Consider the following 27,449-nt stretch of genomic DNA (forward strand, 5'->3'; position numbering starts at 1 on the left):
CAGACCCGAGATACCTGTTCTGTCTAGCTCCCATGATCCTTCACTTCTGGCTTCTCCAACCCTTCTAGAGATTTCCAGCCTTCGGGGCGCCTGGGTTGATCTCTCTAGTTGCAGTGCGTGCCCTCTGGAGCTTTCTTACCTTCTCTGCTGGCTTCCCATCAGCCTCTCATTCCCAGGCCTTCTTCCAGGAAAGCTCTGTGTGGTCCAAGCATTTACTGGCTGTATCACTTTCGACAGCAGGCTCTTTGGGCCTCAGTGTCTTCAGGACTTTCTCCTCTGTACAGTCCTTTGTCAGACCCCTCACGACATGTGATGTGAAATCCCAGTAGGTGAAATAACCAAAGTGTAGTTATACGGTGGTGCTGTGGTTGGAGGATCCAATAGGCTTCCACCCTGGGCCAGCTTGTGTTTCCAGAACTCTGTGCCTCTGAGGAACTTACTGTGAAAACCATGGTCCTGGAGGTGCTTCAAGGCCACTGGCAGCCCCTAGGACCACAGTACTGTTTTCTTTCGCTTTCCACCTCCATGGACATCTGTCAAAGTTGAGAAAGTGGCACCTGTGTGAACAAGGAAGAGGGACCCAGAGGGAAAGCAGACCCTTGCTGTTTCCTCACATTGGCTATGACATTCTACGTGGTGAAGGCCTTTTAGCTTGGTCACTTCAGGTGACTCTTCCCCAGGCCTCCTCACCAGGGTCATGCCTGGCTTGTGAGTCAGGGCACCCCCTGGCTAGCATTTCATTATTACTCATTACTCTGTGCTGAGTGGTAGTTTGCAGCAATCCTTGCTACCATGGTGGGGTTCTGGGCCTAGCGTTTGTCTCAGGAACATTTATGAAAGGAGTAGCATGGCAGTCAAGCTATTTATAAGGAAACTTTTTGTTTAAACTCTAAATTTCCCTTCTTCAAAAAGATTTATCTATTTGGTGAGAGTGAGAGAGAGAGAGAGAGAGAGAGAGAGAGAGAGAGAGAGAATGAGTAAAAGGGACAGAGGAAGAGGAAGAGAGAGAATTCCATTTAGACTCTGCACCGAGTACTGAGCCCAATTAGGGGGCGCGATCTCATGACCCTGAGATCACGACCTGAGCTAAAACCAGTCATCGGATGCTTCACTGACTGAGCCATCCAGGCGCCCCTGAATTTGCTTTTTGTGAGGGCAGTAGAGCATGGGCTGCCTCTTGTTCCTCCACTGATATTTATGTGGCACCCACATTCACACGACACTGTTATTCCCCAAAGAAGGTTCTGACCTATATAATTGTACTTTCCATTTTCACATTGCAAGACAATTTCTAAAGAACCTCTCTCAGCTAAGATCTCAACCACACCAGCGCAAAGGAGACTCCACAGTTAGGTTCACAGTTCACGGTTAGGAGGAGATAAAGTGTGGGGATTTGAACCAGAGGCTCTTTGACTTTTACCATCTCACCAAACCACTCATGCGTCTTGTAGTAGGAATCATGAAGGGACATGCTATCAAGAGGTGCAGTTTATTAAGTGCTTATATGTCAAACACTGCTAGGTACAGGATTTGTAAAAAGCCCATTTAACCTTTTTAAGTACCCCATAAGGTAGAAATGGTTACGTCCAGTTTGCAGATGAATCTCTAGGGATATTGAAAGGATAAATAACTTGCTCAGGTTCTGCTTCAGCTGATGGACGTTGGATTCTGAGCAGGATTGTCTGCCTGCCATATAGGATGCGGTCTCTGTCCACTCTTAGTCCTCCCCGAGGAGATGGAAAGTGCACTCCTGAAAATCACAAAGCTAGTATGTGGGTGGCCATGTGCTGCAGTGAGGGTTGTGCACTGCTGAGGGTTAACCAGGGGGCTTTCTCTCTTTGTTCTTGGAGGTCACAAGGCCCTTGTACAGTTCCTTATGCTTTCTTTTTAGATTTTCTGTGCTCCACATCAAGACAGGCTTCATCATACTGACCCTATGCCATTGGGCAAGTCATTTCTATTCTTGGGCAGCCTCAGTTTCACCCCATCTCAATGTAGCTATCCTTTTCTGCCCTGGCATTGCTCTTCTTTTATGTTTTTCATGTCTAGAGGATGTGTGTATTGAATTCTCTTTGTATAATTCCTTTCAAAAGTATCGTTTGGTATTATAGATACTTAAAACATTTTTTTTTTGTTTTAAATTGGAATGGCAATTGTGGATTAGCACTGCTTTCAAAGAGATTTTCTGCGTCTGAAACATAGTTTGCAAGCGTTTGAAAGTCAGACACCACATGAAGAGGTAACTAAGTCATATCAAGAAAGATAAATGCCGAGGACATGTTCTGATGGGCCAGCTGGTTGTGTCTTGCTTTATCAGTGTCATTTTGTCTCTCACGTGTGTGAGAGCAGTTCTCCCCCCAACACCTGTGTGAACATGTGCATGCATGCACGCACACACACACACACACATGCACAATTCTTGAGACAGAAACCCTCCTACCTTTGTTAAACTTGATACTTTGTCCCCAGGATCCCGTTAGCAAACCTTTGGGTGAGCAAAAGAAACCTCTTTTTCTCTGTGCCAAGTTCAGGGTGTGAATCAATTCTTCCTGCCTTTTGCATTTTAGTAAATGTTTCCTAGATGGATTCTTCAGATTTCCAGTAAAGACAAACAGCTCAGAAACCGGATTGTGTTCATACCCGAGGCCTGAGTTCTGTGACCCAGGCATCAGAGCTCAGTGCCATATATGGCAAAAAGAGGCACAGGGAGAGGGAGTTGGGAGAGAATACCAGACATGCAATGCATTCCTAAGAAATGTGCATTCGCAACTGACAAAATAGGACCCCACTGGTTTCCATCTTATGCAGAACGTGAACTGTGAAGTTTGGAGAAAGAAGCCAATGTTCCAAGCATCTGCCACCGAGAACAGTTTATTTTCCCTTTTCTTTCAGTCACATGTAGGTTTAATTTGGAGTCAGTGTTCAAGTCAATGCTAGCTTGGAATGAGGACTAAGAAATTATTCTTGGAGTCAGCAGATGTGGGTTCTCAGTCCATCCGACCGCCATCCAGCTGTGAAGCTCTCTCTCCGGCCGTTTTTTTTTTTTTTTTTTTTTTTCAGTCAAAGTGGCAGGGCTGGATCTGGTGATCGCCAAGATCTCTGCTATTTCTGTTTTCTTTGGTTCTAATTTTGCCCAAGATTTTCCAGTTTCTGTGGAATTCCCTGCGGAAAGTAGTTTCTGATTCTTCCAAATACTTTCTGTGGTTTGAACTTAAGAAGACAAAACAAAACCCTGGTCTTGAATTTTTCTTTGTGATTTCCTTAAATATGCCTTGGACGCATTATTAGACTTTGCTTGGCAGATACCTTCGTGCTGAGGGCGGAGATGAATGCGTTGACTGTGCCTTCCCGGTTGTCCCCCCACCCCCCCACCTGTGTCCCTCTTGCTGTCAGAGGAGAATTGGGCTATGGCATCACCGAGTTGTGGGAACAGGTGTGCACTTAGTCAGCACGGCCTCCGAGCGGCCTTGTTAGTAGTCTCCTTCTCTTACAAGTTCTGGCTCCCCCGTGGGAGAAGCAGGACCCGGAGGAGGCAGCCCCCACAGCTCCCTCACACCTTTGGAAAGGGAACGAGGGATGTGAAACTGAGGTGCTGGCTTTCCAGCCAGTAATTGGATGAGTCACTTGCCTGTCATGGATGAAGGTTAGGAAGAGACAGAAATGCCAAGTTCTGGCCCTAGAGCGGACTCCAGTCATATTTCCTTTAGGAGAGAAGGTGTGATTTCTGATGCCCTTTGCCTATCTGGGTTCAGTGGTGTGTTGTCAACACACTACAACGGTTATGTTGCAAAAGTTGGTCTTTTTCCATTCCTCATGGAAGGCGTTCCAGCCTAAGTGGATCATTCCTGTTTCCTTTCTGAAAGCAAGGCATTATTTTCTCTGCTGAGATAAGGGGAGGCTTCTCTGCTCCTTGACCGAAGCTTGCAGCCCTTGGGCTTAGAGGTCTTGAGGCAGCCCGTGCCTCTCCAGCACACTGCGTGGTTGTGGAAAGGCATTGCTCTGAGGAGGCCCTGGTGGAGGGGCCTTCCTCCCCGCTGGGGCCAAAGAGCCAGGCCCTGCCCTCCCCACCTGGCTGCAGTGGCCTCCTGGCTGGAGCTGGCCACTGCTTGGCTTCCGAGTCCTGGGAGTAGGAGAGCGAGCGGGATGGGAGCTGATGATGTGGGAATGCTCGCTCCAGAGACGGTGAAAGCTAAGAGGTCTGTGTTCTGATGGCAGCTGGGCCGGGAACTTGCTCTGGGAGTTGGTCAAGATGCTTCAAGTCCCTGGGCCTTCATTTCTCCACCTGAAAAGTGAAGTGCTTACGGGTCTTGAAGGCCTCTTAAAGCATGAATGTAACATATTTCCAGATTGGCCCTTCATGTCTCATATTTCTCTTACAGGGTGTCCTGAGCGATACTGAGCTCATCAGCTTGCACGAAGCTCTGACTGTGCCATATCCTCCTTAACTTGAAAGAGAGCACAAACCGGATGCCCCCTCTGCGGACCCTTGCTCACTGTATATCATAGCCGATATATATATATAAATATATATATATATATATTTAGTATAACATTCAGCTCCCTTCACTATCTTCTTCCACCTGGTTGACTTAGATTTTGGGATTGGGGTTTGCAGCAGCCTTCCCTTCCGTGGGTGGCGTTCATCTTGACTGAGCCGCCTGTGGGCCCTTCGGTGCCATGGAGGTGGGTGTGTGAATGAGCTAAACTGCATGCAGTGATGAGGTGGTGCCGCAGGGTTGAAAGTGGAGTTGAGAAGAATGCAACAGGATTCCGGGTTTCTTTGATAGATCTACCCATAAGTTTGCTAAAAAGCATACTTTAATAGTTATAAATGCTTAGTGCTATCATGCGAAAACCACAGGGAAGACCAGTCATAAAAAGTAATAATTTATTGACTGTGACTAACCCGTTGCGGACTGCGATATGTGATGTAGGTTCACCTAGGGCTCTACCGTGGACTAACTCCTTCCACGCCCCTTAACTCATCACAGCCTTACAACGGGTCTGTGATGGTGGCAGGCTTAGGAATGTTGCCCTCATTCTACTTAGGAGCCAAGTGATGCTTCAATAAAAAAAGAAGGAAGAAGGGGCTTCCCAGCATCGTGTGGCAAAGAGATGGTACAGGGAGGATGTGTCTCATGCTCTTATGCCTGTTCCGTTTTTTTTTTTTTTTTTTTTTAAGCTTCAGCCTGGCAAGTAAAACAGGATAGAACACACACACACACACCTGTCCTCACCTCCTCCATCAGGGAGGATGGCAGAGACTGGTATTTAATTAGTAGTGAATTGTGTAAGCCGTAGTATTTGGTGAGTCAGTCTTGGTGATTAGTGGGGTGATGTGTCAGTCAGCTCACTTTCACAGCTTAATTGTCAAGCAGGGCACCATGATGGCTAACAGAATTGAAGACTTCTGGTTTCTGACTGCTCATTCTTGCCTGTGTTCTTCATTTATTTTAGACAACAGAGAACTAATAATTATTGAACATTTAATATGTGCCATGCTTTGTGTTAGGTGCTGATCTCTAGGACTGAATCATAAACCACAGGTTGGAAAGGAATTTAAAATTTATGTAGGATACCCCCATCGTCTCACTCTGCAGTCCCTCCTCTGATGGTCTTGCTGGGTGATAAGTCCAAATGTACTTGATGATTTTATGCGATATTTTATTGCAGAGGGTAGTTGTTCCAAAGGGTATAATCTTTAATGTTTAGAGATATATGCAAACTATTTGTAACTTCTATCGATGGTAATTTATGCATCTGTGCATGTATTAAGTGGCTTTATGAAAACTTCTGTCAAATTTATGTTTTCTTCTTAGAGTAAGTTTCTTGGGTTGGCTACGTGCTCTCTCTCAAGAGAGATTATGAACTCATTTGTCCTAATATTTCCTCTTATGTGATTTGGGGCTGCCTATCTTCCTTCTGGAAATTGAAAATTGGGGCAATCAGTCCATGCTGTATTCTTTCTTCAATTCCATTTTTGGGACTAGAGTTAAACCTCTATAATTGTTCAAATTTTGACTCGTGTAGGAACATGTTCACGCACAGGATGTTTGAAACCTATTTATACTTTCCTAGAACCACGAAATCTTCAAGTGGGAAGGCACCGTAAAGGTCCTCTCAGATAGCCCTCGTCTGTAAATTCCTTGAGGTCAAGAGCTGTGTCGCGTTTATTTCTGTATGTCTTCCTGGGGAGCCCCAAATATCCAGCCAAGTGCCAGGTCGCCTCCATAAACGAGTGTTCGATTGGATGGGAAGTCTCATTCTTAGTGCTTTCTTTGCCTCTTTTTCAACTTGTCTAGTCTTTGGGAGGAGGTGTGCAGACCCGTTGAGTGTGATGGACAAGTAAATCATGGGTTTTGTGCCTGTCCACTAGGGCTTTAGCTGTGTTTAGATTTAAGAATGCTGAGTAACTAATAAAAAGCAATTCCAAAGCACTCTGCAGATGGAAAGTGCTTCATGTGTAATAAATAATAATGGTCTCTCAAGATTAGGCACAGCCATAGACAGAAATGCTGACCTTGCATCCTATAGAAACGTCCAATAGACCTTACAGTGGACTGATGAAGCACTGGATATTGACCCTTCCTCCTTTTGTAATTAGCACTTTTATCTCCCAGTCACTGCATTCCTCATTATGGGCAAAGTTTACTTTCTGAACTATCTACAGATGACTCCTTCCAGGATCTTTAGGAGAGGGACTGAAGGGACACCGTGAACATTGGTAGACTGGCCTTCCAGTCACGACTTGAATCCAGTCCTTTCTGGATCCTGCCCTCCCCTCAACTGCTACTTCTCTTTAAGGAGTCTGTAGTCACCTCTGTTCTCAAGAGGTTGAAATTGGCATCTTTCTCAAAAGGAGTCAGTGGGATGGCCGGGGCCTTTCCTGGCTTTGGCCCGTTGGCTTCAAAATAAACATCATTTGCCTGGGTAGAATGCATTTCCCAGATGCCCTCTCTGTTTTTACAGAGAGACCCTCCTTTTTCTCTTGGGATTGTATCCGGGGCAGCCTCCCTTTCCTTTGACCTTGAGTGTGGGTCAGTCTAATGTATATATGGGGAATATGTGGTGACTACACCAGGAGCCGTGGACTCTGTTTGCACCTGTGTTATTCCGCCTTATTTAAGTGAGTGGACTGAGCTGTTAACAGAGTCTTGCTCTTTTTTCCTGGTGACTGTAAAAGCCTCTTTCTTCTCAGTAACAGTGACCCACTCTAGCTGGGCATTATTCATTCAATCAGTAAATATTTATTGAGCACCTACTATATTCCAGGAATGCCTCTTGGTTCTGGTCAGTGACCAAAACAAAGTTCTCTTGAACTAACATTCGAAGGACTTCACAGGAGTAAGGTTTTTACAAAATGGCTTGAAGTATGCTTAAAGAAATAAATGCAGCAAGCCAAAAACAGCAGTTTCCTTCCTCCTCCTCTTTCCCTTGTCTTCCAATTTTCTTCCTCTTCATAACCTGAGTCTCAACACCTTTTGCTCTCTCACCCTGCCTTACTGTGACATCCGTATTTTCTTCTCAATCCTCTCTTTGTCTCTTCTTTATGTCTGCTTGTGCTTTGCATGTGGGATGAAGCAGATGAAGTGTAATGCTGCCTTCATCCCAGCTTTGTATTCGTTCCCCAGCGTCACCTCCCAACATGGTATGGTGGGTACATACCGTGTTGGGAACCAGGACCTGGAGGGTGAGAGTGGCCGATGACCCTGGGATATCTGGGTGCCCACCCAGCAGCGTTGCATTGTCAGGGTCCTGCTGGAGAAATGGATGTGGCCCTAGGGCCTGTTTGCCCTGGCATGCTGTCAGTTCAAAGAAGTCTTTTTGATTCTCTCTCTCTCTTGATTTTTTTTTAAGATTTTATTTATTTATTCATGAGAGGGGGGGGCAGAGACACAGGCAGAGGGAGAAGCAGGCTCCATGCAGGGAGCCCGACGTGGGACTCGATCCCAGGTCTCCTGGATCAGGCCCCGGGCTGAAGGCGGTGCTAAACTGCTGAGCCACCCGGGCTGCCCTCTCTCTTGGTTTTTATAATGCATCTTTGCCAAAGAGGAGTTAAGTAAATTTTAGTTTCTTTCCTTTCTCTTAAGTCCTAAGCCTCTTTATCTGGGCTTGACCTAATGGGGCTTGGTCTTTAGTTTCTTGGTTTTTGTGCGTTGCTTACCTCTGTAGGAGCAGGTACCATGTCCATGTGTGTTAAAGTATGTTAAATGAACTGGGGCTGGAGGGAGCATTTTCCTCCTGTGAAAACTCGTTCCTTGTTTTGCGCTGAGGATCTTGCAGCCACACTGAATACCCAGAGTCCTAGAATTTTAGCATTTAGCTCAAATGCAGAGAGCTGACCTCTGTGCTGACCAAGTGGTTAGATTTCCATTGCCCTTGGATTTCCACTCAATTCTGAGGTTTGCAGGTGCCTCACCATCCCTGGGCTAATGTCATCCCAAACTGGGTTATTTGGGATTGGGGCCAGTGATAACTTCTTAGTAGATGTAAAGTAGAACCTATGGGATAGATCTTTCCTTTTCTGTCCCAGTGATCTCAACCTCTGACTTTATGCCTTTACATCTTGCCATTTGTTTCTGGATTCTAGCCCTAGATCATGCATGCTTAGCACAATAACCCATGGTTGTCGTACACGTACTACATGGCAGGCTCTGGGTACATTACTTTCCATACCTCATTTCGCTTAATTCCCAACACCAGACTGTGGTCGATTCTAGTGTCCTCCATGCTGGATGGAGGAGGAGACTGAGGCTTAGTGAGATTTGAAAAACTTGTCCAAGGTCACATAATGCGTAATGGCAGGGTTGGGGTTGGAAGCCAAGTCTCTCTGCTACCAGCTTTTGATTTCGTGATCACTCTGCTCACCCCGTTTCCTCTCCTGACCTTTTCTGGTGTGGTTCACATGGGAGACCCAAGGACCACGCAGGTGGCTGGGAGGAGGGCTCTGTCCTCCCTGCTTTCTCCCATTGGCACCTGCAGCCCGAGCCCTTGACTGTGTGCTGTGTTCTCCTGACCTCTCACCAGATTCTAAATCGGCTCTCAAGGCCGACTTCGCTGACAAGCACTTTCTAGCGGGTTCATTGTTTTTCATGGTTTACTTGGTTTATTACCAGCTAGGGACAGCTTGACATTTGCTTTCCTGCCTGCTGGATCCAGGCTTCTTCTCACAGTTCCTCCACACTTAGTGACGACTGTACGACCTGATAGAGAGTACGTTTCTGCATATCCATCCTCACACGGTGTGTTACAACAAGGTGTCTCGAGGTGTGCTTGAGAATTTGAGGGATAGGAGGGTGAGGGTGAGAGAGGCACGGCTTTCACATCTGCTGGTGGACGATGGTGGGCACAGCCTGGCCGCTTGAACTCATCATGCTCTTCAGGGAACTGCCTAGCCTGGGCCACTCATATTATTGGTGCTTAGCATTTTTGTATTACTTTACATTTGCAAAGTGCTTTCCAGTGATTTATTAGCTGTTCTTGTTTTTAATAGCCCCTAGAGGTAAGTTGATATTCAGCCTTCTGAGAACATAAATGCAGAGAGAAGGCTCATCTCATCAGATATTATTGGATCTGGGGTCAGGACTCTGAACTCCTGGGATAAGGCCATTTGGGGTCACTGCCTCATGAGGATTAATAGGAGATCAAGTGGACTTAACTTCAGCTCCCAGAGTCTCCAAGGCAGAAGCAGAATGATGGCCCCTATTTAAGGAAATTGCACAGAAGCCATTATGACAAGAGCTGGATTCCAGTCCTAACTGCTGTTGGCCAGCTGCGTTGACCTTGAGCCTTCACTTTGCCTCTTTTTATTTTGGATTCACACTCTAGTAAAATGAGGGTTATTTCCTGCCCCCCCATCCCCTGCAGACCTCCTTCCTTTTAGGTCCAGCATTGTGTTAGATACTGATTCTATGACTTAGGACTCCTTTTCTGGAAGGGGTGGCCAGTGAGCTGTGTGACAGGGAACACTGGGGATATATATTAAAAAGTTGCTCACCTTCCTTTTTCCAGGGTGCAAGGACTAACTGGCAGTGCTATGCCCGCAGATTCGTTTTAAGAAGCACGCAATCCTCATTCACTCTAAAACCGAGAGAGTGAGTGGGGCTGCTGGAGGAGAGTCAGACTGGAGCCAAGACCATCAATCCTGTATCTTATGGGTGTTGTAGAAAGTAATTAGCAAGCTTGATTATCTCACTGGTTCAACACACGTTTTAGGGATGTGATGTAATGCTAGGAAACATTTAGTTGTCAGATTTTAGGGCTGTATCAAATTTATTCTTGCAGGAAAAGTCTAGTTGTCCTGGCAACCTGAAATTGATTTTCTTTTTGCTCTTGTCAGCTGAAACTGGTCCCCTTTGAATCATTCTTCTAATTTAATATAGAGAACTGTGTGTCCCCACCTGGTGACCAAATCGTTCTTAATGACAGGTAACTCCGGCAAATGGTTTCTCTTTCATACCTGAGCCAGAAGCTATAGTTTATTGCTGCCTTCATCCTATGCTGTTCTCTTTGTGCTTATTTATTTGTCTGTGGAGTCAGGGGTAGAAGTAAAGTGGCATTCAGTTAATTAAGAGTTTAATCAGGCCTGTGGAGCAGTGATGTAATTGGCAGCCAATCGGGGCCTATCCTTTCCAGTTACCTCTTGGGTAGGGATGGGATTAGAATGGGCTCCAGAAGGGTGAGCCTTTTTTTGTGGGATGTCCAGCATTCTGTAACCTGGGGAGTCATGGCATGGCCCAGATGACAGAGAAGACCACAGGCTGCGTGCCTGATAGTCATCTCCATCAAGGGAAGGGGGGGTGATCTTTAAACGAGGGAAGGTGAAATCGGCATCATTCTGAAGGGACTGTTGTTGTGTGTGATCAGTGTGCTCGGCTCACTGATGGCACAGATTGTGGGCCACGCACACCACATCTCGGGATCTACAGAGGAGGACTTCTGATGGTGACCGTGGAACTGCTGCCAGGAATTTTGAGGAAACCTGGAAATCAGCAGAAATGCCAGAAGTGAGAGATGAGAAAGTCTAAAATGACACCAGGTATCCGGAGTCTAGAATCTGCTGACTCTCTTGTGATTCCTGGTATCATTTTAGACTCGCTTATTAGACAGGTGATTTGTGAGTCTTTGAAAGGAAGCTGTGTTCGTGAGGAGCCAGAACAGGGTCACTTAGCAATTTCCCTTTGTGTTTGGGTTGACCTGCTGGTGGATTAGAGTGATACCCTAGACGCAGTGTGGACAGAGCAGGCTTTGGAGTCAGATTGGTCTGGGTTTAAATCCAGGCTCCTCTGCTTTAGTAGCCACTTGGCTTTAGTCAGATTGCTTAATTTCTGTGACTTAACCTCCTCTTCAATAAATGGTGCTGAGGATAGGACTAAGGAAGTATGCTGTGAAGGCCAAAGAAGCATTATAATGCATGGGAAGCGCTTACAACACCTTGACTATCTTAAAAATTCAATAAATGTCGTATCATTACTCAGAGTGGGAATCCATTTGAATTTAGTATGGGTAAGATGGAGACATATAAGCCTGGATTATGAAATAGGCTGTGGATGAATTTCTGCATCTGTGAATGAATGCACATGTATTAGTAACATGGGTAGGGAAAGAGTCCATTTTTTTGTTGGGACAACCTTCAAAATTATATGGTAAGAGTGAGGGTGCAGAGATGGGGAGAGTTTGTGACCAGTTTTTGTGACTTACCAACCCCCATCCCACTTCCCCATCCTTTCTTCTCCCAAGAAGTAACTATCACTAAAATGGCTGTGTCTAGTTCGCCCCCCCCCCCCGCCATAGATTTCTATTTCTGTAAATATATATTTGTTTTGGGGGGTAAAAAAACCCTCAAAATTATTTTTACAAAGTTTATATTCCTTGTTCTTTCTTAAAATACCCAGACTTTCAAAAGGAAAACAGTCACTTGGGGCTGCAATCCCATGTTTGACTTATATTTACTCATCCTTATATTCATAGGCAGAGTGGGACCTATCCTGTTTTCTCTTCTCACTGTGCCCCTTGGGAGACCTTACTTTCATTCTTTGTACATTCCGTCCTTGTATCTTCCTTCCCTTCCCTTCCCTTCCCTTCCCTTCCCTTCCCTTCCCTTCCCTTCCCTTCCCTTCCCTTCCCTTCCCTTCCCTTCCCTTCCCTTCCCTTCCCTTTCCCTTCCCTTTCCTTTCCTTCCTCCTTTCCTTTTTCCTCTCCTCTCCTTTCTCCTTTCCCTTTCCTTCTCATCTGTTCCCCACCCCCCCTACCCCCGCTAACTACCTCCCTGTCCTATCTTCCTTTCTTTCTTGTCTTTAGCTAGAATTGGATCTTAGTGACGAGTCATTTACATGACGCAGCAGACCTTTGGAGAGTCAGGCTCCAGCGACCGAGTGCCAGCTCTGAATTGTCAGGCCTCCACCAATATGCTATCTTGGGCTTATTTCCTTGTCTTTTGCACTGGAGGTTGTGATACCATTGTCCGGCCTCAAGAGGCCATGTTGGGGCAGGAGCCATACATGTCTTGCCTAGTTTCCTGTCCTGTATGCAGGGTGATACAAGGAGGTTGGCTTGCATATATATGCACGTTCCTTGGGCTTATGGAGGAGGTAGGCTTTATTTTGGTGGGGTACCCCTGAGTACAGTGAGCTCAGAGGCTTTGTCATGAGACTTGCCATGTGCTGTTCTGGCCTCCCCGTGTCCTTTACAGAAATGACATCCCTGCATGGGACCCCACCCAACCTGGCTTCAGGCTACCTTTCTGTGTGCTTTCTGACTCCTCCCTATCCCCCTTGGGCCCATGCCCTCCACTCCTCGGGGAGGGCCATCTTGCATGGTGGGCTCTGCTAGGCACCTCCCTCCAGACCTAGCTCAAATTCCACCTTCTCAGAAACATCAGTTTTCTCACATGGAATCAATCTCCCCCCACCTCCCCATAGTCCCTGTCTCATGGTTTGTACTTCCATAAACATTTTCACAGACCACTTTGTGACTTAATGAGTGGCATCTGCTTCTAAGTTTTGACCTCCAAAGGGCCAGCATCTCAGCCTTTGGGGCCCAGCTCAGTGGCTGACAGTTGTAGGCGCTCTGTAAATATATGTTAAGTTGGAGAACTAAGGAGGTCCGAGGGGTTGGAAAGTTAACTACAGTTAACCCCAAGAACTAGAATGGGCCCCTGGGAACTGGTTTAGGAACATCTCACTTTCAGTAGCATCTTTCAGCTTTCTCCCAGGCTTCTTCCTAATCCTGTGTCTCTAGAGGCAGAGGGAAAGGCAGTGCCTGGGTAAGATGCTGGTGACATTCCCAGAGAGATTTAGTCAGAATCTCTTCTAGCCCTCAAGTTCTAGAATATCAACCTTTCCTCTATCAGAAAAGCTACCTTTTGAAGAGGAGGGAGTGGTTTACATGAGGACCTCTAGATTTCCTACTGTGATGATGAACTTTCTTTGAAGAAGACTTTACAGCTGCCCCTGGTCCAAGGTGGACCTGCCCAGGTGCTGCATTTGTGAAACCGAGTGAAATTCCAGCCTCGTTTTGTGACTCTGACCTCCGGGAACAGTCCAGGGACAGACTGTGCTCGCATGGTGTGCTTGACAAATCCACTTCCCACCATCACTGTGGGATCTTAACTCGACTGCTGCTTGTAAAGCATCTTCCCCTGACCCGCAGTTCGGATGCTGAATGTTCTGCTGATGTTGCTTCTAGTGGCTCATGCACAGGAAAACTCTCCATTTCCCACACCGTGGATTGGAATTTAGGTGGAAAGAAAGTGTGTGGCACAGAGGAAAGGGAAAAAGAGTGCACCTAGGCCACCTGGCTCTGTTCCCGATCTGCCAGAGACATGCTGTGTGTGTTTCCACATCTGTAAAATGGGACACTAATAATTATTCAGGAAGGTTGTTATATAAATGCACTGAGATTATTGAGGGGAAGCATCTGACAGCACACCTGACACATTTCCACAGTAGAGTGTCTCTGTGAAGTGGTAGAGACTTGGTTATGAGCCTGGGCTCCAGCGGCTGGTGGAATGAGGATATCTACAGAACTGCAGTGGCACTGAGTTACCAAAGCTGCTTGAGTCCCAGTGTAAGTGGGTTTTATTGGGGGTTGAATATACTGTGCTTGCCAAGTTACAAAGATTAGAGAACATTTGTACAAGGTCTACCACAGCGGTGTTTCTCAGCATCTGGCCCTGGGATTGATGATCATCGCTGCCCCAACTTCTCTGGAAGGGTCATGTGCTCAGTGGTGGACACGTCCCTTTCTGTCTAGAAACCAGACCTGTAGGACAGACCCCGTCATGGAGATGCTGATTTTAAAAGGATGTAAACCATAGCATGTATGGGGAAGCGCAGCCTCTGCGGTGAAGGGTGGTTTGAGAGCTTTCCCATGAAGAGCTGTTGAAGCGTTGGCAGCATTTCACCCCGAGAAAGGTGGATTTGGGATGGGAGGAGATGGGAAGGTTGAGATGGGTGACGGAGAGAGGAGTGCATGCCTGTCCAGTGTGGAGGAGGCCAGGCCTACCCCAGGACAGTGGCAGGTGAGGGTGGAGAAGTGGGGCTGGCAGGAGGGTGAGTAGAAGGGGGATGGGCACTCAGAGGCCCGAGGGGGAGGGGGAGGCTTCTGCTTAGAGCACTGGGTGCAGAGGCTGGGGACACTGCAATAACCACTAGGGTAGAGCCGCAGTGCTTTGCCGGGTGAGAAAGATGGGGCCTTTCTGCTGTCACCATGGCTCTAGGTGAACCGAGGGAGGGTCTCACGCGTATGTGCATGTGTGTGTGAATGTGTACCAGTAACTGGACCAAAGAGGCCAGGGACTTACCCAAGGCCATACAGCTAGGAAACATCATTCATTTGCTAAAAGTGCTGACTTTAGTGATGACAGAGTGACTGAAATGGGCAGGGGGAGCCTTGAAATGGGTAGGGAAAGAACCTTGGCCCCATTTCCTGCTTTCCCCCACCCCCCAGGCAGGTCGTGAGTGGGAGTTTTAAGTTTCAATGTTTGATAGCATCACCTCCTCTGCTTTCCCAGAAGTTATTCCTCGAAGCATGACTCGAATCGTTACTCTGTTGGGAGATATCTCCGTTCAGAGAGGACTTTCTGCTCCGGGTGTTTACTAGAGAAGTGGTGGCCCCAACGGTTCATGGTTCAGGGGCATCAGAAGCAAGTGGAAAGAAGAGGGCCTTTGGGGCAAGGGGCCTGGGTCTGAGCGCCAGCCCTGCTTTTAGAGACCTGTGAGAACTGGGCAAGTGGAAATACTTCTTAGCGCCTTGGCTTTTTCCTCCTGTAAATCAGGGGATGATGGTTTCTTCTTGACAAACTTGTGATGGTGCTTTGCGATTTGTGGTGTTGGTCATGGTACAATAAAGATAAAGGAATATGTGGCCTTGGGCCCCACTTCTGTGCCTGTGACACAGTAGCAGGAGGAGGGAAATCAGTCAGCATGATGCTGCGTGTCTCTGATAGTGGGGGATGCCAGCCTTTTCTTTTTAGTGGGGGCGGGGGAGGGGGAGCCAGGAACATTTTGGTTAAGGACCACAGAATCTGCTCTCTGCTTGGTTCCCTCCTGCCTGGGCTGGCCACATTACCAGCAGTCCCCCTCACCCCAACTATGGGCTGGAGGGTCTCCTCGCTCTTGTGATATCTTGGGGAGAGTTTCTGAACATGTAGACCCTTATTTGTTTATCTGCAAAACGAGGAAATGGCTCAGCTTCACCTGCATTATGAGGGTTCACTGAAGAAAGGGATATGAAGACCCTCTGAAAGTTCCATTGAACTCTTTGTATTTGGGGAGCCCATTTTCTCTCTCTTCTCCCTTTTTCTGTGGCCATGGCCAAGGGACCTCTTTGGTCTTGAGAAGATAAACTGGTACTGAGGCAGAAATGGGGTCTTAGATAGTGGGAAGTGACTTTTCAAGGCCTGGGACTTTGGCCAGTGTTTTACAGCATGCCGCTTTCCAATATGTGGTCTGAGCCTGACTTTTCCATTCCTCAGACCCACCCAGAGGGAGACAGAAGCTTCTGGAAGGGCTTCAGCTCTTTGAAGCCGTATAGGGGTGGGAGGAATCTTCTGGTGTGGTTACTGCTGAGCGTGTTGAGGTTCCCTGTCACCTCCCTGCTTGTCCAGCGGTGACTAGTTACTGGAGTATTTGGGTTTGGGGTGAGTCAACAGGCCCATGACCCAGAGGACCTGTGGTGTGCTGGAATTCGTCAGAAGTCAGAACTGCTTGTCCTGACCCAGAGCCCATGTACTCTGCATGGATGAGAAAGTCCTCTCTGATCCTCCGTTGCCTTGCCCATAGCAATTTCTGGAGAATAGGATTTTCTCTCATTGATTCAGAGGGTTCATATGGAAATCAAGGGATGGAAGACTCCTTTTGTTTTGTTTTTGTTTTTTGGTAAATAATAGTGCAGTATTTAGATATGACTCGTGTCTGCCACTTAAGACAGGCGGCTGGCTTCTCTTCTCTGCTCCCACCCAGAGTAAAAAAAAGAAAACCGATTAAATTCCCGAGGACAGTTGGCAAACACTCTAGTCTTTTTAAATTTGACACCCGAGGTCCCTGGATTTTAACCTGGACCTTTTCAAATATATATTGGGGCCATGGGAAGAGGGGACAATGTGAATTAAGGCACAAGGCCAAGGATCCCAGGTTCCCACCTGCCTTCTGTCTACCTTGCCTTATGATACTCAGTTCTTCTTAGACACTGGGGCTTTGGTCTCCCCTTTGTTTATGTGTAAAAATAAATAGCATGGAGACTTGACCCTTGGCCTCCAGAAGGTCCCTACTTAAGAAACTGAGGCCTGGTAAGGCTGCTCATTGAGGAAATGGTAAACATCAAGACGAAAAGCTGGTTCTCTGGATCTTTGATTCCCTGTCTTTCTGCGGCATCACTCTTCCCTCCTGTCAGGTGTGGAGAGGAGCCAGATGGTTTGACAAATGGTTCTTGTTGCTGTCAAATCTGCCTTCTCTTCTCTCTCCGACACAGTTTTTACCTTCCCTTTGTTGGGGGGATTAAGTGGGGTGGGCAGGGAGGGAGGGAAGTGGCTGAAGGAAGAAAAATATTTTATTGCCTGGTTCTTGCTGTGGCTGAGATGACCAATACGTTCTGGTTTCTCTGTCAAGAAGCAAAGCTGAGGCAATGAGTAATCGTCACTTTGAATTTAAAGCACATAAAGGCCTAGAAATGGCAGGCCGTATTAGGAGACAACATTGATTTCATATATATTCATCTTTAAAAAAAACATGTTTAAGATGCCATATCCATAAATACTAATAAGGCTGTCTGATTCCAATTTTCAGGTGAGATTAGCATTTTATTGAGTATTTTATCTGTCAGATTCAATACTCCATGTACCATCCTCCTAGGCTTATTAGCATAATTGCTGTGCTTAAGCAACAATAAAAAATTCAGCAATAAAATAGCAGTTAGTGCAGGCAATTTGTTATCAAAAGCTTTTACTTAAGGACAGCTCCAGCCTGCATTTATTATCAAGTTAGGGTTATAATTTATTTTTATTTGGAAAAACAAAAGGAAGGGGGAAAGATTTTGCTTTTCTGTTTTGGAAATAATACAGAATTAAAAAGCATCGCCTCTTTGGAACATTGTCCACATCCCTTCTTCCTTTGCTGAAAGCAGCCTGTGATAGGAATAGACTCCACTTGTGAGGTTCATTGGCTCAAAAAGTCACTCTCCTTGGCATAAACTAGTAGTCATGCCCGTTTGTGTACGCGTGGGTCTCAGAAACGCCCTCATGGCTTTTTTGTTGTTCACATCTCACCCCAGTCCTGGGAGGGCTTCATTCTGAGACTAGAAGAGCTGAGATGCTGTGTTCCAGATGAGGCAGTTGGATGGCAGAGCCGAGCTGTGACACCCTGTCTTTCCGCCCCCAGGCCCAGCTCAGCATTGCGACCCCTTACACTGTTGCCCAAACATCCTGGTGCGGGTGCTCTTTACCTGCCCTGTCGGTGGTGGTTTCATCCCAGCTTATTTCCATGTATACATGTGTGTGTGTACATAAACACATCTATATGTGCACACACACCTATATATGCACATACCTGCACACACGTCTATATGCGCACACATGCACATGTGTACAACATATACATACACACATTCGGACACATCTATATATGCACACACCTGCACACACACCTATATATGCACATACTTGTACACATATCTATATGAGCACACACCTGCACGTGTACAACATATACATACACAAATTTGGACACATCTATACATGTACACACCTGCACACATAGACACACCTATATGTACACACACCTGCATACATCTATACATGCACACACCTGCACACACACCTGTATATGCACATACTTGCATACACATCTATATGCGCACACAGCTGCACACATGTGCACATCTGTACATGCGTATACCTGCACACACATCTATATATGCACACACTTGCGCATGTGCACAACATATAAATACACACATCTGCACACATGTATACATGCACACACCTGCACACACATTTATACGTGCACATACCTGCACACATAGTAGACACACCTGTACATACATACACACACCTGCACACCGGCACACATCTATATATCTGCGCACCTGCACACACACACACCCCTGTACATATACACACCTGTTCACGCACACATCTATACACACACACTGGCGAATTTCCCCCCAGATTTAATGATGTACGCTTGCAGCTAGTTTTCCTTTGATGTCCTGGTCAAAGCAATTCTGCCGATGAATTTTCTCTTGATAACACATGTCTTCCATTTCTTGCATTTACAGTCTCTCTCTCTCCCATTCTTTCTTTCTCTCACTAGTGACTGACTCAGGAAAGCACTTGTGATTGCCATCTGTGAAGGACCTGGTACAAAATAAATGATTCTATAAGTAATGTGGCAGTCTTTGAAGAGAAGACAGAGATAAGACTTAAAAGTGTGGAGATCAGGAAATCATTTTTCTTTATTCCTTATGGAATGTATCAGAAATAAATAAGAATATTAAATTGAGGCTTCTTCGTGTGTCTTAGGCTTCAATTATGGTTAATAATTTTCAAACTGAAGATAAAATTTGGGGTGGAAACGGATAAATGAAGCTCCCAAACTTTCAGAGAAGCTATCTTAGCATCTTAAATTTTCTTTCCTTGCTAAGTTCAGACAAAGAGCATGTAATCAGTTACTCTGAACATCCCTACTGTGCAAGGTGCTATGTGGCTCCGTGGGGTTTCCAGATTAGCTCACACAGGGCTGTGACACTCAGGACATCTTTAGGCTCGTAGGATATTAACAATAAATGAATTGCATTTTTGTTTTTGAGCAGCTATTATGTGACAGGAACTGTAGTAGGAAGTTTTCTTAGATTGTACATTTAATCTTAATGTTTCATTCAATTATTCATTGGATTAAGTTTTTGTTGAGCACTTATTATGTACCCATCATTGTAGTGTTTTAAGTGCGTCATCTCATTTAATTTTAATAACAGTTTTATGAGATGATGGTGGGTGCTATTAGCATTGTTTTCATTGGTTAGATGAGGAGACTCAGAGATGCTAGGTAATTTGTCTAAGTCACACAGCTAGCAAGGGGTGGAACCTCTCTGGTTCTGTCTCCTAAATACATGTTCTTTCTACTGCACCGCTTGGCAATAAATGAATGGACAGGCAGGTAAACCGTGCTAAGAATGATTAAAAGGCTGTGTGGTTTCTTGATGTCAGGGCTGATGCAGAACCTAGATGTTCGTAAAGAGCACTAAACTTGAAACTGGGCAGGGGTTCAAATCCTTGTAGGCTTCCTTGTGTTTGTAAAAATGTCGTTAAATGACTTCTTGGAATCCCAGTATCTTCCTTTGAGTTAGAGATGATAAAATCTCTCCCCCAATGTCACTGTGAGTCTTAATTAGAAAACGTATGTGAGAGTCTGAAGGCGCCTGGCTCATGGTGGGTGTTCAGCCAGCAGCGGGAGTGGCCGTGAACGGGCAGGGTGATGTGCTGGTTAGGAAAGGCTGTGCAGACCAGATCGCCAGGGCTTAAGTCTGTCATCCCATCACATCAAATTGTATGACCTTGGGCAAACAGCCTCTTCTCCTTGTGCTCCAATTTTCTCGTCTGTAATACGGGCTTACCTCACAGGGTCCTTGTAAGGGTTAAGTAAGTGAAAAAAAATAAGTTGAAGAGTGAATGTAAAGCGTGTACAACAGTGCATGGCATAGCAAGCCCTATAGAAGTCTTAACCTCTAGTATTAAATATATATAATTATATGGGAGTGTTAGCTCTGACAATCTCATCACACTGCATTGGTGAAGGAGACAGGTCCAGAGTGAGCACTCTAGGACTCTTTTAGGACCCCAGCCTATTTACTCAAGGACAGGGAGCCAGTTTAGCCTCGGACTTAGAGTTTGCACATGTGTGGCCACTAGTGACCTTGGAAAAGTTCTTGGTTTCTCCACCCCTGACCTTTGCTTATCTGCAGATGGTAGTTGGGAGGGTAAACTTCAGATGGTAGAGTATGCGTGGGGCTGGAATGCATCCACGGCCTTGAGAAGCTGCTTCCTGGAGAGTTGCTGTGTGGCTACTGAGGGTCACTTGGCTGGTAAAAGATGTCTGGTAAGGGGCTATTTTTCTCCTGTCATGCAGGCTGGTTCTGGCCTCCCCTGGTCTGCATGTGCCTGGCTTGTGTCCTTAGAGCTGTCCCTTATTTTCCTTCTCTGTAGAAAGCATTGATATATTGGGGCTGTGCTTCCTGAGACCATTTCTCCTGCACCAGAAGGAGGTGATTGGGAGTTTTTATTCCACTTTTTGAAAGGTGAAATACTTTTTTTTTAAAAGATTTTTATTTATTTGAGAGAGAGAGAGACAGAGTATGGCTGGGCGGGAGGGTGGGCAGTGGAAGGAGAAGCAGACTCCCTGCTGAGCAGGGAGCCAGATGCAGGGCTCGATCCCAGGACCCTGAGATCCTGACCTGAGCTGAAGGCAGACGCTTAACTGACTGAGCCACCCAGCTGCCCCTGAAAGGTGATACACTTAATATATTGCGCCCACCTTCAGAAAATCAGAATAAACTAAAAGACACTTAATGTTAAAGTCACGCTGCTGAGGATATCTCTAAGGCAGAAGATTCTTCAGGATCTTGTACTTTCTTGGGCTTGTCCTAAGAAGCAGTTTTCTTAACAAAACGTGTGGTATGTGTGTGTGTGTGAAGCTTCCAGGAATTGGTAGGGTTAATTTTGGGGGTGTTTCTTTGGCTTATTCAAAATAGAAACAGAAAGACAAAAATGTTTGTTCATTTCATTTAAAAATGTCTTTATAGGAAAGGACGTTAAGATAATACCTTACATTGTGTGTGGAGCTTGATAGTTCTCAAAGCCATTAAAAACACATTTTCTCATGTGCATCTTATGACATCCCTGTGAAGTAGGCAGTAGCACAGCTTATTGTTTTCCTTTTAGAGATGATGTAACTGAGGTTCAGAGAGATGAAGTGAGTTTTCTGTAAGCAGTGGTGGATGCAAACCCTGAATCTCTAACTCTCGGGTGCTTTCCGCTTCACCAACCCTGATTTGAGTGTAATGAGGTCATTCTTACCAAGCACTACCCAGGTTAGATAGACATGTAATAAATCTAAAAAAATTAGCCTTTCTTTTTTTTTTTCTTTTGGTTAAAAAGTTAACTATGATTTGACATGACTTGTTTCTCCCCAAGTATAAATAGCAAAGAATCTCTAGGATTTCTTGTAAACCAGCATGTGCTTTTCAGAAATCAAATGTCAAAGTCTTTCCTGAAACTTGCTTTAATGAACAGTAGAGGTGAGGGTAAAAGTCTTCTTTTGCGTGAGTTAATTAGGAAACAGGATGTGAGAACTCGCTGTGGGAATTTAAAGAGGAATACTTATACTGATGTGCAAACTTGAGTATATTCTGGAGGGTTTCATGCTGGTAGAAGTTTTAAGTGCAAGAAGCTCTACATTAAGTAGTTCGTTGTTTTTGGTTTGCATGAAAACCTTGTCTGTTCCATGAATTGGATCCAAAGGGGGTAAACATGTCTACACTCCAAAAATCAGAAGCATGAGATGGACTTTTAGTTTTGATTGTGAGGTGCCTTTATCTGGAAGCTCGAGGATGTTCTTTGAATACAGAACAGAGTACTGGAAGATGCAGTTGAGTTTCATAAAGACTGAGAGTCAATGCTACCCTTATTTGGGAGGAGGGAAGGACTGAATCAAATCTTTGGCAAATGTCTTTGAGTCCCTTAGACACATGGCATCAAATAAGCCCAGTGCTGTATTATTAGCCTCATGTATCGGAGTATGGGTTAGATTACATGTATTTTGGAAACCTATTACTTTCCTTCACACTACATGGTTTCTTAGACGGCAACTTCTGAGTTGCCAGCTTCCTGACAGTGTCTTGGCCGCTTTAGAAGGAGGCAGAAAGTTTCGGTTTGGACAGATGACTCTCTTTACTTCCCATCTCTGATGGTTTCCTAAGTCTACATTATCTGGTAATAGTACTGATGTGGGTGCTGAAGTTGGCTCTTATACCCCCACTTGTACCTTTTCAGGAAACACATAGCTATGAATTCTCGATATTCATGAAAATCTACCATCTTTGCTTGTTATATAATAATTAGCTTGCACAGGGTTAAAAAATGAAATCACTAGCATGACGAGTGAGATATAACAGGCTGAAGGTTCCCTTCTCTGAGTTTGTCTCACACCATTAATGCTGTTTAATCTGACATTACTTTTTCCATCTTGTGTTGATTTGGTCTTTTCTGCTAGATTCTGAACTCCTGGAAAGCAGGTGTCATATTTTCTTAATCACCATGAATGTGCCTGGCACATAGTAGGTGCTTATTACGAAGTAGTGGGGTCATATCTTAAGAAGCTGAAAAAAGTAGTTTTTCTTGAGAGAGAGACAGTTCTGAGTGTTGCTCCTTATAGTGTATTCCAAGCTCTACTTGGCATCTTGGGGAAGTCAGAGATAGAGATAGCACAGCTACTTCTGTAGGGAGCCACCATCTAGCTGCATCATGTCAGTGAAGATGCTTCCTAAACTGTGAAACAATGCACAGATGGGTCGTCCTGATGAGTTTTCCATTCAGAATGGCTTATGCTGCAAGTCTCTGCCAACCTCCTCCCACATTTAAGAAGTTCCTCCCACAGGGTCATTTTCTTTACATGTGTGAAGGGATAATCATGAATGGATCATTGAGGGAATAAGGAGATGATCTGTCAAACTGAGTGCTAAGTAATACGCTGTTCTGGTGTAGATGGGGGTCTGTTTTATTTTTAGAAGGTAGATTGCTGAATGGATAAGCAAAATGTGGTATGTCTGTAAAACAGAATATTATTCAGCAATAAAAAGGAATAAAGTCCTCATATAAACTATCAGATGAATGAATCTTGAAAGCATTATGGCAAGTAAAAGAAGCCAGTTACCAAAGACCACATATTATATGATCCCAGTTGTATGAAATGTCCATAATAGGCAAATCCATAGGGTTTAGGGGGACACAAAGTAGATGAGTATTTGTCAGCAGGGGTGGGGTGGGGCACAGGGAGAGACTTCCAATGGTTATGAGTTTCTTTTTGGGGCAATATAATATTTTTACGTTACATCGCAGCAATCATCGTACAGCTCTGTGACTATGTATACTCAAAACTGAATGACACTTTCAATGGGTGAATTGTTTGGCTTGGAAATTGTATCTCAATAAAGCAGTTAAAAAGAAAGTAGATTGCTTTTCAGTCTACAACCTCGGAAGTTTGTTTCAGTGAATCAAATAGTGAGTACCAAGTTTTTCACTCATCTTGATTTGCTAGGGGCCCAGAAGTCATGCTTCCTTAACAATGGAGACCATGCCTACCGAAAATTTGGTCAACACCCGGAGCTACCAAACTGGAAATCTATCACCCTCCCTCCAAATCCATGCACAATGTTTTCAGGAGTTTTAAAATTTTATACTTCCAGAAATGTTGATTAGTGAGATATCCGATAAGAAATAACAGGGTACTGACAGCCCTGATTGTATAAATAGGCGTTTGGGATTGTGTTCATGGTTTGCTTGTCAGTACAAGAGAAATGTGTGATTATGTTGAATGATGGTTAATTTCCTTATCCACCCATCTTAAAAATAAAGATGTATGCCTGGAAGACAGGTGCCCGGGGAAAGAAGGAGCCCTGTAGCTTTGATAATGAACCCTGGGCGGGAACGAGATCTATTTGGGAGGAGAATTTTGAGGTCCTGGCCGATGCCAGGCAGTAGCTGATGAGTTAGGCAACTGAGGCTGTGCTTCTTGGAGCATTTTTCATTTACTCTAGTTTTGTGTTTGTCTGGACAGCTCTTCCTTGCTCCTCCTGCATGATCATTGTTCCCCCCTCTCGGACTGTGTTAACAGAGTTGTAAGAGCAACCAGTGGATGTACGCAGGCGCTGGAGGAAAGTGGTGCTTTCTAGCTTTGTATGGGAACAGTTCATACACAAACACTTCGCTTTGATTAAGTATCCGGTGAAACCAATTCACATGAACTCCAATTAAACTTTAATGAACAAGTGGGTGTATTAATATCAGCTGAGTAATGCAGGCAGCACAGATTCCAGTAAGTGACTCACTTCTCTGAGCAGCTCATCCCCCATGCACGGTTGGAGTTACTAGAAAGCTTTCAGCTATATTTGAGCGGGTCTGGTCTGGGCCTTCCAATTCTAGCAGTCCTTGGGCTTGTTATAAATCTAGTGACACAACCACAGTCATCCGGGCCTCTGTTTTGAGAGAGCAAGGATTGGGGTGAGGGGAGACTTGCTCACTTTGAGCAATGAGGCCTTTCATGGAGCAATAACATATGGACTTTTGTTTTCTCCCTCTTCTTGTTTTTCAAAGTGAGAATTCTTTTTCTCCTTGAACCCAAGGGCTCTATAGCTGAACACCAAGGCAGTGAATACAGAACCCTTAGTTGTGAACTGAACTTAGCCCCCTGGTTCTCACTTCCTGTCCTGCTCTTTTGCCTCACCTCCACAAGCATCCCCATAGTTAGACCAGAGATGGCAAGATGCGCTCAGAAGAGTGAGCCTTTCTGAGCATATAGATCCTGTTCCTTCTAGAGAATAACCATATCCACTTCCTGTATCTATTCATTAAATGAGATAATATTTAATGCCCTTAGTTTCATGCCTGGTGAGTAATAAGTCTTCAATAAACATTACCTGTTAACCTTTACCAAAGGATGAGGCCATGGAGATGAAGGGGGCTCAGCTCTTGACAACAAGGGAACTTAGGCCGAGCATCAAAGACTAAAAGCTCAGAAGGGATAATGCACAGAAAATAATCCCTGAGGTTGGCTACATCTGAGAAGGTGGGGGATTAGGGCAGGGCGAGGTGAGGGCTTGGGAAGGTACCTGAGGATGAATGAAGAGTATGAGGCCCTGTGTGCCCGTGCCATGAGGGTGCCATCTGTGTGGTTAGAGTAGGTGATATGTCCAGGCCTGAGGAGGCTAATGAAAACTGAACTTAGCCTCTGCCTTGCCCCCCAAGTCTCAGTCCTGGCTTCCTTTGTTATCTTGCCTCATGTTCTTTTTTACCTATCTAGAACCTAGTTGAAAGTAGTGCATCAGTCAGTCAGCTGGAGATAACGACTAGGTTGTAGAAGGGGCTTTATGTCTGCGGCATCCCTAATTCAGAGTTTCCCTCTTCCTTTCAGATAACCCCTGTATGTGACAGCTCCCCAGTAGGGGACTATGCCTATAGAATCCCTAACCTTGAGCAGCAGGGGGTGTCTGCTTCCAGCCATCAGGTAAATCCCAAGCCTGGGGGCAAGGGGCTGAGTGGCGCATGTTCCGTTCCTTCTCTATACTCAACAGTTGGGTAACTCACTCATTCCTCCACTGAAGACAAGGCTGGTGGAGGTGACGGTCTGCTTGACAAGGCCAAAGGGGGGATAGAAAGGTGTTCTGCTAACACCAGGCTCCTCACCCTCAGCCCTCACCCACATCCCAACATGGTTCCTTCAGAGGAAAAATGGGAAGTTGGAAGGGTAAGACAGGGCCATAGTTTGGGAAGGAGGGCAACTTTCCAAGCAGAGAATGCTGTCATTCAGGCTACAATTCAGGCTGCTTAATCCCCTTGGGAGACATCAATTGAAGACCACTCTTTTTTTTTTTTAAGACTGATTTGTTAATAATTCTTTATTGACTAAAAATGGGATGTAAATTCATGACATATCAGGAGATACATAGGTCAGTTTACCCACCATTGATGATATTAAGCTTCATTAATTTCAGATGGTGGCTGTCAGATCTCTACATTGCAAATGCATACTTCAGCCTTTCTAATTAGTTGGCAGTCTTTTTTTTTATTTTTATAAATTTATTTTTTATTGGTGTTCAATTTGTCAACATATAGAATAACACCCAGTGCTCATCCTGTCAAGTGCCCACCTCAGTGCCTGTCACCCAGTCACCCCCACCCCCCACCCACCTCCCCTTCCACCACCCCTAGTTCTTTTCCCAGAGTTAGGAGTAGACCACTCTTAGCTAACTCAGACTGGAGAAAGCAGACCTTGTGTAATGTCATCAAGGTCTGTGGTGCAAAATTCAGCCCCCATTTCAGAAATAGCAACCCCATGTGGACATTGGACTCTTCGCTTCCCTCCCAGACTTCTTTGTGGAGAATGTCACAGGATAAAGAAATCCATAAAGTGAAGACATAAATTCCATGAGGATGATAGAGACGGGACAGCCGTATCAAATAGATAAATTCCATGTCTGGAATTTTGGATAAAGCAGAAGGGATTCTTGCAGGTCAGGAATTGAAGAGGTTCATGATGTAAGTTAGGAGCTCTGTGTTGCTTCTAGAAAACAAAGGGCTATATATTAGGTTTTAAACACATAAGTCAGTAATTTAGCAACTAGAGCTAGGTATTTCATTATTTCAGAACTCTCTAGGGCATTTTTTTTTATATATACTGCTGAGAAGAGTTTATTTCATTTCACAAATGAAGAAACAATAGGTGGATATAAAGATTGTTATCTAAGGACACTTGGACCAAGTTTCATCAGCTATCCTATTCCTTTGTTTTATATTGGGGATTTCATATTGAAGTGAAACAATAGGATTTGCTTATAGAGATTCATAAGACAACTGAATTGCACTAGGTTTCGACATCAAAAGGAATCAGGAAGATGTACCTAGTTAAGCTGTCTACCTTGTTTAGCTGAAGAGATTTGTCATAGCTATGTAGTAGCATGATGGATTATCCGTCTTTGATTTGGGGGCCTGTGACAGATTCCTTCCAATTTAGGATTTATCCAGAGCCTGTTGTTTCAACAATATTAAAGCAATATGCCATGGATATGCTTACTACTTTTACCTCTTGTTATATTTTTTCAAGATCCCAAACTGCATATATTGTATAGGTCAGTTAACTAGCCTTCCGAGGGTGAATGTCTTTCTGCAAACCTATCCCCGCAAA

At 45.0% G+C, this 27,449-nt stretch overlaps 1 protein-coding gene across 14 annotated transcripts in view; it reads left to right on the forward strand.

The window, feature by feature from the left end:
- LPP (LIM domain containing preferred translocation partner in lipoma) overlaps nt 1-27,449 on the forward strand; it is a 674,822-nt gene that overhangs the window by 104,202 nt on the left and 543,171 nt on the right. The window contains exon 3 of one of the 14 annotated variants that reach the window (XM_055308463.1): nt 25,680-25,772. The exons of the other annotated variants lie outside the window; for them this stretch is intronic. The gene's annotated coding sequence lies outside the window, so the exon portion shown is untranslated. The remainder of the gene's footprint in view (nt 1-25,679; nt 25,773-27,449) is intronic. 14 annotated transcript variants of the gene reach the window in all.

This window comes from Nyctereutes procyonoides, unplaced genomic scaffold (genome assembly GCF_905146905.1).
Source record: "Nyctereutes procyonoides isolate TBG_1078 unplaced genomic scaffold, NYPRO_anot_genome, whole genome shotgun sequence".
In the NCBI taxonomy this organism is placed as follows: Eukaryota; Metazoa; Chordata; class Mammalia; order Carnivora; family Canidae; genus Nyctereutes; species Nyctereutes procyonoides.